The sequence below is a fragment of the Salvia miltiorrhiza genome, chromosome 6 (genome assembly GCF_028751815.1).
Source record: "Salvia miltiorrhiza cultivar Shanhuang (shh) chromosome 6, IMPLAD_Smil_shh, whole genome shotgun sequence".
Lineage (NCBI taxonomy): Eukaryota > Viridiplantae > Streptophyta > Magnoliopsida > Lamiales > Lamiaceae > Salvia > Salvia miltiorrhiza.
The window spans coordinates 33,203,759-33,218,731 of NC_080392.1; the positions used below are offsets into that span (position 1 = coordinate 33,203,759).

A 14,973-nucleotide genomic window follows, 5' to 3' on the forward strand; every position below is an offset into this window, starting at 1 on the left:
TGGAAATTTTTCCTAGCATAATATTTTTAAATTATTTTTCCTACGAAGAAGAATATTATAATTGAGTGAGTGCACTAATATTAGTGCTATAATTATTTTATTTGATCACATGAATAATTATGCTATGGTATTTTATTATGAGTAATATTTCCATAATTATTGTGATTAATATTTAATCACCCTTCTCACACTTTATTTTAATTTCTCTACCATATGACTTAAATTCCACAAATTTCCAAGTGTAGAGATTGAGAGAGTAGAGATTGAGAGTGTGTTTATTGAGAGAGTAGAGATTGAGAGTGTAGAGATTAGAGAGAGAAGTGTAAAGATTAGAGTGAGAGAGAGATCAAGGCATTAATTGCCAAATATTTCATAAGATCTCAAAATCTTCCAAAGATTAGCAAGATCAATTCATCTCTCACCAAATATTTTCTCTCTCCCTCACTCACCATTTTCGGCCTTCTCTCCCTCTCCCTCACCTCTCATTTCCACCATTTTCCTCCATTGATGAAAACCTTCGGAGCTTCCAAAAATATTACCAAACACCTCAATCCACTCTAAAATCTTCCATAGACACATTCTAGCCACTTATAATCAAGAGAATCCTTGAAGAAGAACTCCAAAGTTAGAGTGAGAAAGTGTGAACTTTGGTAAGAAACTTGGGTAAGTGACCATGTTTTTCCATAAATCTTGCTTGAAGGATGTTGTGTGTGTATTCTTGACAGATTGAAGCAAGAAAATCACCCCCTCCCTATTTCTTAAATTTTCGAAAAAGTGGGTCTTCACCCCTTCAAAAAAATTTCTTTTTCTTTTCTTGATTTGGGGTGAGAAATGAGATTTACATGAGGTATGTTGATGTTTGATGTGTGTTGTGAAGTATGTGACTTGAGATGTGAAAATCCGATGGAATTTAGTTTACCCAAAAATGGGAACTTTTGAGTCAATGAGTTAAATGATGAAGTGATGATGTAGATGAGTCCATGAGATGTATATGATGATGATTGATGGAGTAATTTGGGTATATGATGTCAATTGATGATTTGGATGTGAGTTAGTTTAATAAAATTAGGGATATGTGTATACATGCCCTTATTTGTGAATTGATGATTTATATGTGAGATTAATTGGTTAATAATGATAGATCTATGAATGGATTAAAGATTCATAGGTGTTTGTAAAATTTTCAAAGAGTTTAGTTTAATAAAAATTAGGACTTTTGGTCTATGTGTTATTAAGTGATTTTGGCTTAAGTTATATGTTTTTAAGCATGATAGTAGTGTCTTGGTATCTTTGATTAAGTCTATTGTAGGCTAAATAAAATTTTGACTTAGTTTAATTTGTATGAGTTTTGAGTTCTTGTATGATGTGAGTTTGATGCTTGATAAAATGAGGTCTAATTGCTCTATGATCATTATGTGAACTTTTGCCATGTTTTGTTAAGAATTTTATGTTGATACATGGATTTTCATTAAAATCTAGTTTACATGATAAAAAGAGAATAAATATGTGAATAATGAGTTATATGATGTGAAAGATCATGTTTGAGTAATTGAGTAACTTTGAGCATGAGAATGAAAAGAGAATTTGTTTGATATGTTCGTTGAGACGTTTTCCATGAGATTTGAGTTTATGATGAAAGAAAAGAGTTGGGATTGAGTACTATGAGTATTTGTGTTGTACTTGAATGTTTTTAAGTGCTTTAAATGCTTAAAATGAGCTTTGATGAGTTTGCTTTGATGAAATGTTGAGTTGAGCATGTTTGCTTGTGTGTATGATTCGGAGTCGTTTTTCATGACGCACTGACCTACTGTTTTCGAGGGGTTTCTGATACCCAAACACCATGAACATTTTATGGTAAGTATATTTGAGAGTCTTGAGCACACCGGTAAAATTTCAAGTCATTTGGACTTTGTTTACTATTTTTATAAAATGTAAAATCAAAACTGCTACGTTCTGCCGAATTGTTCGGTGAGTAGCCAATAGAGTCACCTTTTCCAGTATCTTTCCTTATCATTCTGGAACCCAAATTTTTATGGTTGAGACCTGAGTGTCTTATCTAAGTACCCACCAAATTTCAGACCTTTTTAACAACGTTTACTATTTTTCAAAAATCAAACTTTTCGGTTGCTAAAAACTGCCGAATATGGTAGACTGTAGTAAAACAGTCATATCTCCTTTTTTTTAAATGAAACTAGACTCAAAGAGGTTTCTTTTGGTATAATTTACGACTCCAGGGGAGTTCGGTACGGAGTCTGGTGAGGTTTTAAAGTTGAGTCAGTGCAGAGTGAAGTTTGTTTTTGACTTGTCTATGTGTGTTTTTCATATGCTTAAGTGTTTATACTTGTTTATGTGCTTGATTGCTATGAGTTTGAGCCAAGTTGAGAGTTAAGTCGATAATAGGACGTGTGAATCCTTAGAAGCCGAGTATACCTAGGGATTGAGTTTTAATGGGTAAATAGACGTTGAGTGAAAAGTTATAGTTGAGATGAGATTGGAATTAGTAATGAGTTACTAATCGAGATTCATTTTATGACATGAACCTTCGATGATGATGATAATCCCTGAAGACACGAGCAGAGCAAGGAAGTAAGTAACTCCGCTTTGACGGGAGATTTTGAGTAAGGTCTTCAGGTGGGCAATATTTTGAGTATATGTTTATCATATGAGCTTTCTAGAATGATTTGATGATGTTATGAGATTAACAAATGTTTTGAGATAAATGATGTTTGAGAACTGTTTGACTTGCCAATTTTTTTGATGTTGAGCTTGTATGTTACCCTCTACTGATGAGATGAGACGAATTCGGTCCTGCCACAAGCGGGATTTTGTGCACAGAGGTGACTGTGAGCCGTCTTCGGGTCGGCCGGTCACGGTACTTGAGAGGGAGACCTACTTCTCAGTACCTTAAATATAATGATGAGTTGTAGATGCGGTACATACATGTCGATTACTTTGTCTGCAGACACTTATTTATGATGTTGATTATGAAAACTGCATGCACAGATTCATTTATGCTAACTTATTTCTGTGTATTGCTGAGATGTGGCAAGCTTCAAACTTATAGCTCTAAGAGCACTTTCCTTGTTTTTCGGCGTTTGCCCACTGAGTATTATGTACTCACGCCCTGCATGTATTTCTAAATGTGCAGACTAAGCGAGGAGCGAGATTGGACTGGTGCTGGTGGGGAATTGTTAGAGGATGTATTTACTTTATCGCATTTCCATTTTGACGATAAAGTCTTGATGATTGATATATATATACTTTGATTTTCTTTTGAATTTAAGCAATGTACTCACGGTTATATGTCTTCATACATATAATCGATTCGCCTTTTGCTGCGATACTCTGCATATTATTCTTCTTTACGAAAAATGATCTATACCCGTTTTGTTTTTGTTCGTGAAATTCCTGATAAATAAAAAGTTATAACGACATTGACGATTTTACCCTTGGGTTCCTTTATGATGATTTCCTTAACACCGTTCGATGCGAGCTTCCGCTTGATGTTCGATCTATTCCTCTTATCTTTTATTCTTTTAAAAATAGTCGTATCGATACTCGTACCCCGCTATTACTAGCGTCGGGAATCGGGCTGCGACAGGGTGGTATCAGAGCAGGTCATCTGCTCTGAGTCTATTGCTTGACTGAGTTGAACCTTTGATTACTGATATCTTTTTAAATTGAGTACTAGTCTAAATTGAATTCTTAGGCTAGTTTGAGAGAGTCAGTTTGAAACGAAACCCCAGCACCCCATCTCCTCTGGCTTAAACGAGGTAAGAGGTTGATGTTGTTTCTTGTCGCTTTCTTGATTGAAAGTTGAGTTTGTTTCACTAATGAGTTATGAATTGTTCTGATGACGGAATTGTTTGAGATGATGGATTCTGATATGAGGCAGTTGATGTGGAATATGAGGAGAGATGTTGAGGCTAGTATAGCCGATGCCCCACCGTACCAAACGAGGACGAGTATGTTGTTGATTGAGATGTACCAAGTAAGTTTCGTATCCATTCTCTAATGGACATGATATTTTATATTACAGGATGCAGAGTCGAGAAGAGGCAGCGATACAAAGACGATATAGTGAGGCGATGCGCCGTTGGTTCAGATCTACTGGACTGAGAGAGAGCGATACATTAGGAAAGTTTCTAGCGCTTTACCACCATCGTTGGTTGGAGGCTAGTATCCACGGGATTGACGAGGCTGAGGCCATTACACACTTGGTCCCGCAGCTGCCACCCGAGTGGCAGGATTGGGCAGCTTCACTGGTGTCGCGGTATATTTTTAGGACCGAGTCTGGTCGTTATATGGGCACAGATTTTCGAGGATTTATAGTGATGTTGAGTTACCACTATTTCGCGGATGGTGAGCCATCTGCATCGCTTTATAGAGAGTATGAGGGACCAGCCCAGGGAGGGGAGCTAGTTGTTGTGCCTCCACTTCCCGAAGAGCCGTTTCCGATGGCACCTCTACCCCCAGCTGATCCGATTCCAGTTTCTCTTGAGTCTAATGATTCAGAGCCGATGGTCTTCGAGCCGTACTCTCCTGTGATAGAGCATGACCCGTTTGCGTTTGCGTCACTTATTCCTTCTCCCAGCGCTGATCTACCGCCTTGGGATTTGACACCGGCACCGGCACCTTTGCCATTGCCACCCGTTGAGATGACGCATCCGATTATTTCTACTGAGTCTGAGACACAGCATATTCCCTTCGATCCATATCCGAGGGTTGCCCCGTTGCCTGAGCCAGGCACTTTGGCTTTCCAGACGTATATGCACTCGATTCTATTTTCACCATCCCGAGACGCCCAGGAGGGAGGATCTCGGCCGGCACGCTCCGATAGTGATGAGGAGGACCTCGATGAGGAGACTCCAGAGATGACGATCGGCCACGGACGGACCCTGCCATTACAGTGTCAAATTACTGCCGACGGAATCGAGACATGGGTACCTGTTCCCGAGGTGCCGGTTTATGGTCCAATGATGGACACCGACGTCGAGGATGAGCCGAGCGACGATAGCATCTACCGACGGATCGACGAGTACGAGAGTCAGGAGTCGGAGCCGAGCGAGGAGACGGAGCCGAGTGAGGATATGGAGGTTGACGATGCGACGAGCAGGATTTCAGGAGACGACGACTAGCGATCACGTGTATCTAGTAGACGCGTACATATGTTTAGATGCATAGTTGATATATATATATATATATATATATATATATATATATATATATATATATATATATATATATATATAGGTAGAGAAGCATAACATAGATCTGTAGATGCTTAGTACTTATGATGCCTGTATAGTTAGAGCATCATTTTGGAGTTAGGGCTTTTGTACATAAGACCTTACTTTTGTAAAAGACCTCGAGAGAGAGGCAATTTTCCTTATATATATATATATATATATATATATATATATATATATATATACAGAGATGTTGATGATTAATGAGTTTCACTATCTTTATCAGAGCTTTGAGAATGATGATGATGTTGAGGCTTGATGATAAATGAGAAATAGAGATTGATGAGAATTACGAACGATGATAGACGAGAAATAGAGTAGACGAGAATTTTTAGAATTTTGAGATCGCACATGAGATATAGAAGTGAAGTGAGAAAACGAGGATTTGTATTTTGTAACGACGAACGGTTAGTTTAGAAGTCGATAGTTATATAATTCTTTTCCCTTTATAGTATACCTCCGAGAAGAAGAGGGAACAGAAAGAACATAAATCGAGAAGAAGATGAAAAAGAGGAGCAGAGAGACCAACAGTTGAGATAATACGACGAGAGTTAGAGATTTCATCGCGATTTAGAGACATGACCCTAATAGGACGAACGTATTATGGAGACTTCATGGGATGCATAGATGCTATTGACCAATTGTACTTTGAAATAGAGGTACTTTCACCGGGACCGCGCGTATCATCGCTAGAGTAGTCATGAGAGTAGACTTATTGAGTCCCTATCCCGCTTGGTCGTATTTAAATGTTTCTGCATCCATTTGAACTCCAACAGGAGATGAACTATTTGCTATTGAGAAAATTTTTCCAGATCCACTGTGTTTGAGCCTGAGCCGTTTGTGTTGGAAATCTTTACCCCTTGCTTTAACAGTGGACAATTTATTCATTTTCCACTTAGTGGATTGTTTCTACTTCCAGTATTGATTTACTTCTATCATATCATATCTCAGTTTTTATTCTAGATTCTGTTCTAGCTTTTGATCTTACCTTGATTGTAACTTCTTCATTATCCTTGAAATAGCACTGGCTATTATGGAATCATTCCATTACTTAAGCTCGTCTTGTTCAAGATCAAGCATTTTTTTATTCATCACATCCTATTACCCTACCACATCCGATAAGAGTTAGGAATGTCTAGGTAACTAGGATGGTATAATAAGAAGAGTGTTTGGAAGAAACACGATTTATGGGAGCAGTCGTAAACTATTTTATTACGGGACGAGCACAACTTTTCGATCATGGATTTTCTTATATTAGCCAAGTATGCAAAAAGCTAACCAATTCGAGGATGAGAAGAAGTGATGCTAAGCCAGGAAAGGCAATAGCAGATTCAAGGAGATCGAGATGACAGATTAGAGCAGATAATGTTTTCCACGATAGCAGACTGAGATGACGACTAGTATAGAAGTAGCATCGTCGTAATATTAGGGGATGTTTTATTTTCGTTATGCCCCGCAATTAGTAAGAGTTCTCGAAAGAGAAAATTTTCTTATATGTCTATATGACGATGACCAGAGAGTCTCTATGCTTGAGTAGAGTTTTGAGCTGATGTTGCGATGATAGACATGAAATATGTCTTTGACGTTGAGTTATGAGAATTGAGAAAATAGTATGATGTTGAGTAAGAGTCTTATGATTTGTGAGTTGTGAGAATTAGTTCTAAGGTTGATATATATTCCCTTAGACTTTTGCCAACAAGAGAAACCGAATAAAGAAAGAATTAGAGTTGATGATATGAGATAAGGCAATAAAACCGTAGCTGAATACGAACGTCAATTTCGCGACTTGGTTCGGTATGCCACATATCGAGAAGAGATGAACGAGAAGATGTCAGAATTGTTTCGATCAGGTTTGAGACAAGAGGTACGAGACGATTTAACGAGTCAGAGTGCGGTTATGTGTACTGAAGCATAAAATAGAGCATTTGATATAGAACTGGCAATGCAGCCAGAGAACACTATTTGAGCTTCAGCACCCCCAAACGAGTTAGAGCACTCAAACGTGCAATCCATCCTTTTCTGGACGAGGGCAAGAAGGAAAGAGAGAAAATGGGACGACTGAAATCAAGATCCCAAAAAGCCGTGGCAGAGTCAGAATGCGCCACCACAATATCAGAACTGAGACAAACGGCTTTATGTTGGCCCAACTGCCCCAGAAGCAGTAAACCTTCAAGGACCGCGAGGGATATCGCCTTGTCGAAGAGCAATAAATTATATCTAAGAGAATGCAAGATGAGACAGAATAGCAGTTACACCTGCGGAAGGGTCGGACACTACTCGAACCAGTGTCCAAATCGTCAGCAAAGTGGAAGTGGAAAACGACCGAGTCAGTTTCGGCCGCAACTCAAAGCAATGGAAGGAACTCTACCGCTACCTCCACCACAGCGACAACAGCTAGCCTATCGACCACATCGATCAAGAAGGAAACCACCAGCCCCGCAGGCGAATCAACCGCATCATTAGAGACTGTTCGCGCTTGAGTAGAAAGCACCGGACAAGAATAGAAGAATTTGCCAGATATAGGCGAGTTGAAAGATGTGCCCATAGTATTTTGGTTCGACACTGAACGTAGAGCTTGCTCCACAACCTCTAAAGAGTAGCCACACTCATAGGCAGAATTACTACGGTTTCATCCGTGTGACCTAACTTAGAATTCGAGTTAAGATCGATTAAGCTCGAGGTTAGAAATTTGAGACTGATGCATATGTGGCACTTGGATATAAATTTGGGGAATGGACTGGTTAGAAGAAAACCATGCGAAGATACAGTGCAAGGAGAGACGGATATCTTTTCAGCCACCTGGCCAAGAACCTACTTCCTTCATTGGTATTGAGAGAACATAGAAGAAAACACCGATCATCTCGGCACCACAAGCAAGAAAGCTCTTGTGGAGAAAAGATACAATCGCGTACGTTGTGTGTCTGAACCAGAGAGAGACGAATCCAAGGCAAACGTTGATGACGTGTCAGTTGTACGAGAGTATAAAGACATTTTTCCCGAGACTTTACCGGGATTACCCCAGGCCGAAAGCTTGAGTTTACGATCGATTTAGAGCCTAGCGCCGTACCGACGTCGAAAGCGCCGTACAGAATGGCCCCCACAGAGTTGCAAGAGTTAAAGCTGCAACTTCAAGAACTTCTAGATATGGGTTTCTTTCGACCAGTGTTTTCCCGTGGGGAGCACCAGTTCTTTTTGTTTAAAAGAATGATGGAAGCTTGAGGTTGTGTATCGATTATCGAGAGTTGAACAAAGTGATGTTAATGAATAAATATCCGTTACCCCGAATCGCTGATCTGTTCGATCAACTACAAGGAGCGAGCACTTTTTTTAAAAAGTTTGACATGAGAATGAGATACCATCAGCTGAAGATACGATCGGAAGATATTTCTGAAGACGGCATCGTGTATGCAATAGGGCATTACTATAAACTCAAGGATGTTTGGAAGAGATGTCTTTCGGTTTGACGAATGCTCCGGTAGTATTCATGGATCTCATGAATCGCGTTTTATGAATACTTAGACACGTTCGTGTTAGTCTTCATAGACGATATCCTGATTTACTCGAAGAGTAAACGAGAACACAAAGAGCGTTTGATGATCATGTTGGAGAGATTGCGAGCTGAAAAGCTTTATGCGAAGTTAGTAAATGTGAGTTTTGGCTTGAAGAAGTCAATTTTCTCAGCCATGTTGTTTCCGCAAGAGGAATTGACGTAGACCCAACGAAAGTTCAAGTGGTACAGGAGTGGAGATCGCCAACCACACCGCACGAGATTAGCAGTTTTCTGGGATTAGCAGGGTATTATCGACGTTTTGTTAACGGCTCTTCGAAAATCGCTAAGCCATTGACGCACCTGCTAAAGAAAGAAGTCAAGTTCATTGGACGGACGAATGTGAGCAAAATTTTCAAGAGCTGAAGAAGAGGCTTACAATTGCCCCAGCTTAGCTGATCCGAAAGCGGATCAAGAGTATGCAGTTTATACTGATGCATCGAAAAAAATGATCCAAGATGTGCACTGATGCAAGAGTGAAGAGTTATAGCGTATGCTTCGCGACAACTGAGACCACACGAGATGAGTTATCCAACGCATGATTTAGAATTAACAGCCGTAGTGCATGCTTTGAAGATCTGGAGACGTCATTTCTATGGAGTACGGTGTGAGATATACACCGATCATAAAAGTCTCAATTATTTCTTTGAGCAAAAAGAGATCAGAACGTGCGGAGAAGAAGATGGTTAGAGTTAGTGAAGGATTACGATTGTGGAATAAATTATCATCCCGGAAAGGCTAACATAGTAGCTGACGCGTTGAGCAGAAAGAATCAGGGAGAGTTAGGATTTCTCCTTACTCGAGAAAAGAACCTGATCAAGGAATTCGAGAAGATGAATTGGAAGGTAGTAATACCACCACAAACGACAGAAATAGTAATTTCTGCACTGAACGTTACACCTTACTTACGATTGAAAATAGTCACAGCTCAAAGAGAGGATGAGAAGATGGAAATGTTGCGAATAAAAATTCAAATCGAGAAAATTGAAAATTATCAAGAGGCGGCAGATAATGCCATTTTGTTTAAAAAGAGAGTGTGTGTGCCTGATAAAGAAGAGTCGAAGAACGAAATCACGAACGAAGCTCATGATACCCTTTACACCGCGCATGCGGAAAGTATGAAAATGTGCCAAGACTGAAAAGACGCTTGAATAAGAGAATAAGAAGCGAGAGATGGCATCTTTCGTAGAAGAATGTTTGACGTGTTAACACATGTAGGCGCCACTTTGGCAACCTTATACAATTACACCTATTAGAGACTTCCACAATAGAAGTGGGACCACATAGCCATGAAATGTGGCATCGATTAGCAAAAGCGAGAGAAGAAAATCAAACAGTTGAGTAATCACTGATAGATTCTTTTGGCGTTAGAGACAATGTTTATGTGAGTTTTCCCTATCTCGGGGAGCATGTTATTTTAGAGTTAAAGAAAAACTCAAACCGAGATATATAGGACCTTATGATATATTAGAGAAAGTAGGCCCTGTAGCCTATAAACTAGCGTTGCCTCCGAGCTTCGCGAACGTCCATGACGTTTTCCATGTTTCTCAACTAAGAAAGTACGTGTTTGATCCAAACCACGTCATCCATCAAGAAGGAGTGTCCCTGGAACCAGATTTGAGCTATGAAGAGAGACCTGATGCTATGCTGGACCGGAAGATCCAACAATTGAGGAACAAGTCGATTCATTTGGTGAAAATCCAATGGAGACATCACGGTCAAGAAGAATCAACATGGGAACTTGAAGAGAAGATGAAAGAGAAGTACCAAGAGCTTTTACCCGAAGGTGAATAACTCAAATTTCGGGACGAATTTTTTTTTAAGGGGGGTAGGATGTAACACCCCGTACTTTTCCCTATGTTGATAAATAGTGTCTTAACACTAATGAGAGTACTGAGATGTCGAAATACGAGACTTTTTTTTTATGAGCAGATAAGACAGTTTGTCTTTTAAATAGAGATACGAGTGAATAAACCGATGATGGAATTAGAGTGATGAGATTTGAGAAATGAGTTGAGATAGAGATGCTGATTGAACTGAGCTGAGATTTTATCTTATTTCCAACTACCGGGAATAGAGTTACCGGATACCGATTATTAGAGTTTGACTGTCCTATTAAGAAAATAGGAATAATGAGTTGGAAATAGAGTCGACGAAGAAAGAGTGAGAAACCTTGATAATTAAAGTCGGTCTGAGAGACGTCTAGTTGTTTGTATTTGTCGACTGCTTTGATGTGATGTTATGTGAGTTTACGTGACTGATTGATTATGTGATTTCTGTGACGTGTGTCATATGACCAAGTTATTATGATTTTTATTTGAGACTTTAGCACTTGGAATTTTGATTAAGTTTCCAAAGCAAGTGCGGTTTATTTTTTACCGAGAAATCGAATGATGCCGGTTTATGGAAATTTTTCCTAACATAATATTTTTAAATTATTTTTCCTACGAAGAAGAATATTATAATTGAGTGAGTGCACTAATATTAGTGCTATAATTATTTTATTTGATCACATGAATAATTATGCTATGGTATTTTATTATGAGTAATATTTCCATAATTATTGTGATTAATATTTAATCACCCTTCTCACACTTTATTTTAATTTCTCTACCATATGACTAAATTCCACAAATTGCCAAGTGTAGAGATTGAGAGAGTAGAGATTGAGAGTGTGTTTATTGAGAGAGTAGAGATTGAGAGTGTAGAGATTAGAGAGAGAAGTGTAAAGATTAGAGTGAGAGAGAGATCAAGGCATTAATTGCCAAATATTTCATAAGATCTCAAAATCTTCCAAAGATTAGCAAGATCAATTCATCTCTCACCAAATATTTTCTCTCTCCCTCACTCACCATTTTCGGCCTTCTCTCCCTCTCCCTCACCTCTCATTTCCACCATTTTCCTCCATTGATGAAAACCTTCGGAGCTTCCAAAAATATTACCAAACACCTCAATCCACTCTAAAATCTTCCATAGACACATTCTAGCCACTTATAATCAAGAGAATCCTTGAAGAAGAACTCCAAAGTTAGAGTGAGAAAGTGTGAACTTTGGTAAGAAACTTGGGTAAGTGACCATGTTTTTCCATAAATCTTGCTTGAAGGATGTTGTGTGTGTATTCTTGACAGATTGAAGCAAGAAAATCACCCCCTCCCTATTTCTTAAATTTTCGAAAAAGTGGGTCTTCACCCCTTCAAAAAAATTTCTTTTTCTTTTCTTGATTTGGGGTGAGAAATGAGATTTACATGAGGTATGTTGATGTTTGATGTGTGTTGTGAAGTATGTGACTTGAGATGTGAAAATCCGATGGAATTTAGTTTACCCAAAAATGGGAACTTTTGAGTCAATGAGTTAAATGATGAAGTGATGATGTAGATGAGTCCATGAGATGTATATGATGATGATTGATGGAGTAATTTGGGTATATGATGTCAATTGATGATTTGGATGTGAGTTAGTTTAATAAAATTAGGGATATGTGTATACATGCCCTTATTTGTGAATTGATGATTTATATGTGAGATTAATTGGTTAATAATGATAGATCTATGAATGGATTAAAGATTCATAGGTGTTTGTAAAATTTTCAAAGAGTTTAGTTTAATAAAAATTAGGACTTTTGGTCTATGTGTTATTAAGTGATTTTGGCTTAAGTTATATGTTTTTAAGCATGATAGTAGTGTCTTGGTATCTTTGATTAAGTCTATTGTAGGCTAAATAAAATTTTGACTTAGTTTAATTTGTATGAGTTTTGAGTTCTTGTATGATGTGAGTTTGATGCTTGATAAAATGAGGTCTAATTGCTCTATGATCATTATGTGAACTTTTGCCATGTTTTGTTAAGAATTTTATGTTGATACATGGATTTTCATTAAAATCTAGTTTACATGATAAAAAGAGAATAAATATGTGAATAATGAGTTATATGATGTGAAAGATCATGTTTGAGTAATTGAGTAACTTTGAGCATGAGAATGAAAAGAGAATTTGTTTGATATGTTCGTTGAGACGTTTTCCATGAGATTTGAGTTTATGATGAAAGAAAAGAGTTGGGATTGAGTACTATGAGTATTTGTGTTGTACTTGAATGTTTTTAAGTGCTTTAAATGCTTAAAATGAGCTTTGATGAGTTTGCTTTGATGAAATGTTGAGTTGAGCATGTTTGCTTGTGTGTATGATTCGGAGTCGTTTTTCATGACGCACTGACCTACTGTTTTCGAGGGGTTTCTGATACCCAAACACCATGAACATTTTATGGTAAGTATATTTGAGAGTCTTGAGCACACCGGTAAAATTTCAAGTCATTTGGACTTTGTTTACTATTTTTATAAAATGTAAAATCAAAACTGCTACGTTCTGCCGAATTGTTCGGTGAGTAGCCAATAGAGTCACCTTTTCCAGTATCTTTCCTTATCATTCTGGAACCCAAATTTTTATGGTTGAGACCCTAGTGTCTTATCTAAGTACCCACCAAATTTCAGACCTTTTTAACAACGTTTACTATTTTTCAAAAATCAAACTTTTCGGTTGCTAAAAACTGCCGAATATGGTAGACTGTAGTAAAACAGTCATATCTCCTTTTTTTTAAATGCAACTAGACTCAAAGAGGTTTCTTTTGGTATAAGTTACGACTCCAGGGGAGTTCGGTACGGAGTCTGGTGAGGTTTTAAAGTTGAGTCAGTGCAGAGTGAAGTTTGTTTTTGACTTGTCTATGTGTGTTTTTCATATGCTTAAGTGTTTATACTTGTTTATGTGCTTGATTGCTATGAGTTTGAGCCAAGTTGAGAGTTAAGTCGATAATAGGACGTGTGAATCCTTAGAAGCCGAGTATACCTAGGGATTGAGTTTTAATGGGTAAATAGACGTTGAGTGAAAAGTTATAGTTGAGATGAGATTGGAATTAGTAATGAGTTACTAATCGAGATTCATTTTATGACATGAACCTTCGATGATGATGATAATCCCTGAAGACACGAGCAGAGCAAGGAAGTAAGTAACTCCGCTTTGACGGGAGATTTTGAGTAAGGTCTTCAGGTGGGCAATATTTTGAGTATATGTTTATCATATGAGCTTTCTAGAATGATTTGATGATGTTATGAGATTAACAAATGTTTTGAGATAAATGATGTTTGAGAACTGTTTGACTTGCCAATTTTTTTGATGTTGAGCTTGTATGTTACCCTCTACTGATGAGATGAGACGAATTCGGTCCTGCCACAAGCGGGATTTTGTGCACAGAGGTGACTGTGAGCCGTCTTCGGGTCGGCCGGTCACGGTACTTGAGAGGGAGGCCTACTTCTCAGTACCTTAAATATAATTATGAGTTGTAGATGCGGTACATACATGTCGATTACTTTGTCTGCAGACACTTATTTATGATGTTGATTATGAAAACTGCATGCACATATTCATTTATGCTAACTTATTTCTGTGTATTGCTGAGATGTGGCAAGCTTCAAACTTATAGCTCTAAGAGCACTTTTCTTGTTTTTCGGCGTTTACCCACTGAGTATTATGTACTCACGCCCTGCATGTATTTCTAAATGTGCAGACTAAGCGAGGAGCGAGATTGGACTGGTGCTGGTGGGGAATTGTTAGAGGATGTATTTACTTTATCGCATTTCCATTTTGACGATAAAGTCTTGATGATTGATATATATATACTTTGATTTTCTTTTGAATTTAAGCAATGTACTCACGGTTATATGTCTTCATACATATAATCGATTCGCCTTTTGCTGCGATACTCTGTATATTATTCTTCCTTACGAAAAATGAGCTATACCCGTTTTGTTTTTGTTCGTGAAATTCCTGATAAATAAAAAGTTATAACGACATTGACGATTTTACCCTTGGGTTCCTTTATGATGATTTCCTTAACACCTTTCGATGCGAGCTTCCGCTTGATGTTCGATCTATTCCTCTTATCTTTTATTCTTTTAAAAATAGTCGTATCGATACTCGTACCCCGCTATTACTAGCGTCGGGAATTGGGCTGCGACACTTTTGTTGAGCCTAGACTTTTGACTCTCAAGTATTTTGATTAAGGAATGTTGGTTATCTGAACCATGAAACTAAACTTGTGATCCTGAAGTTTGTCAAGTTTGTTGATGGATTTGTATCAATTGGATATCAGTCTTTCTTCATCTAAAGGGGCGATTCCCGATTGTTATCCCT

At 38.1% G+C, this 14,973-nt stretch overlaps 2 long non-coding RNA genes across 2 annotated transcripts; both read left to right on the forward strand.

Annotated features, from left to right (window-relative positions):
* Positions 1-518: 518 nt before the first annotated feature.
* On the forward strand, positions 519-3,339 carry LOC130989129 (uncharacterized). Its single transcript, XR_009090489.1, has 2 exons — positions 519-663; positions 2,568-3,339. It is a non-coding gene; the product is annotated as an uncharacterized LOC130989129 (long non-coding RNA).
* A 10,118-nt stretch (positions 3,340-13,457) lies between these two features.
* Positions 13,458-14,538, forward strand: LOC130989139 (uncharacterized). Its single transcript, XR_009090499.1, has 2 exons — positions 13,458-13,830; positions 14,348-14,538. It is a non-coding gene; the product is annotated as an uncharacterized LOC130989139 (long non-coding RNA).
* The last annotated feature ends 435 nt before the right edge of the window (positions 14,539-14,973 follow it).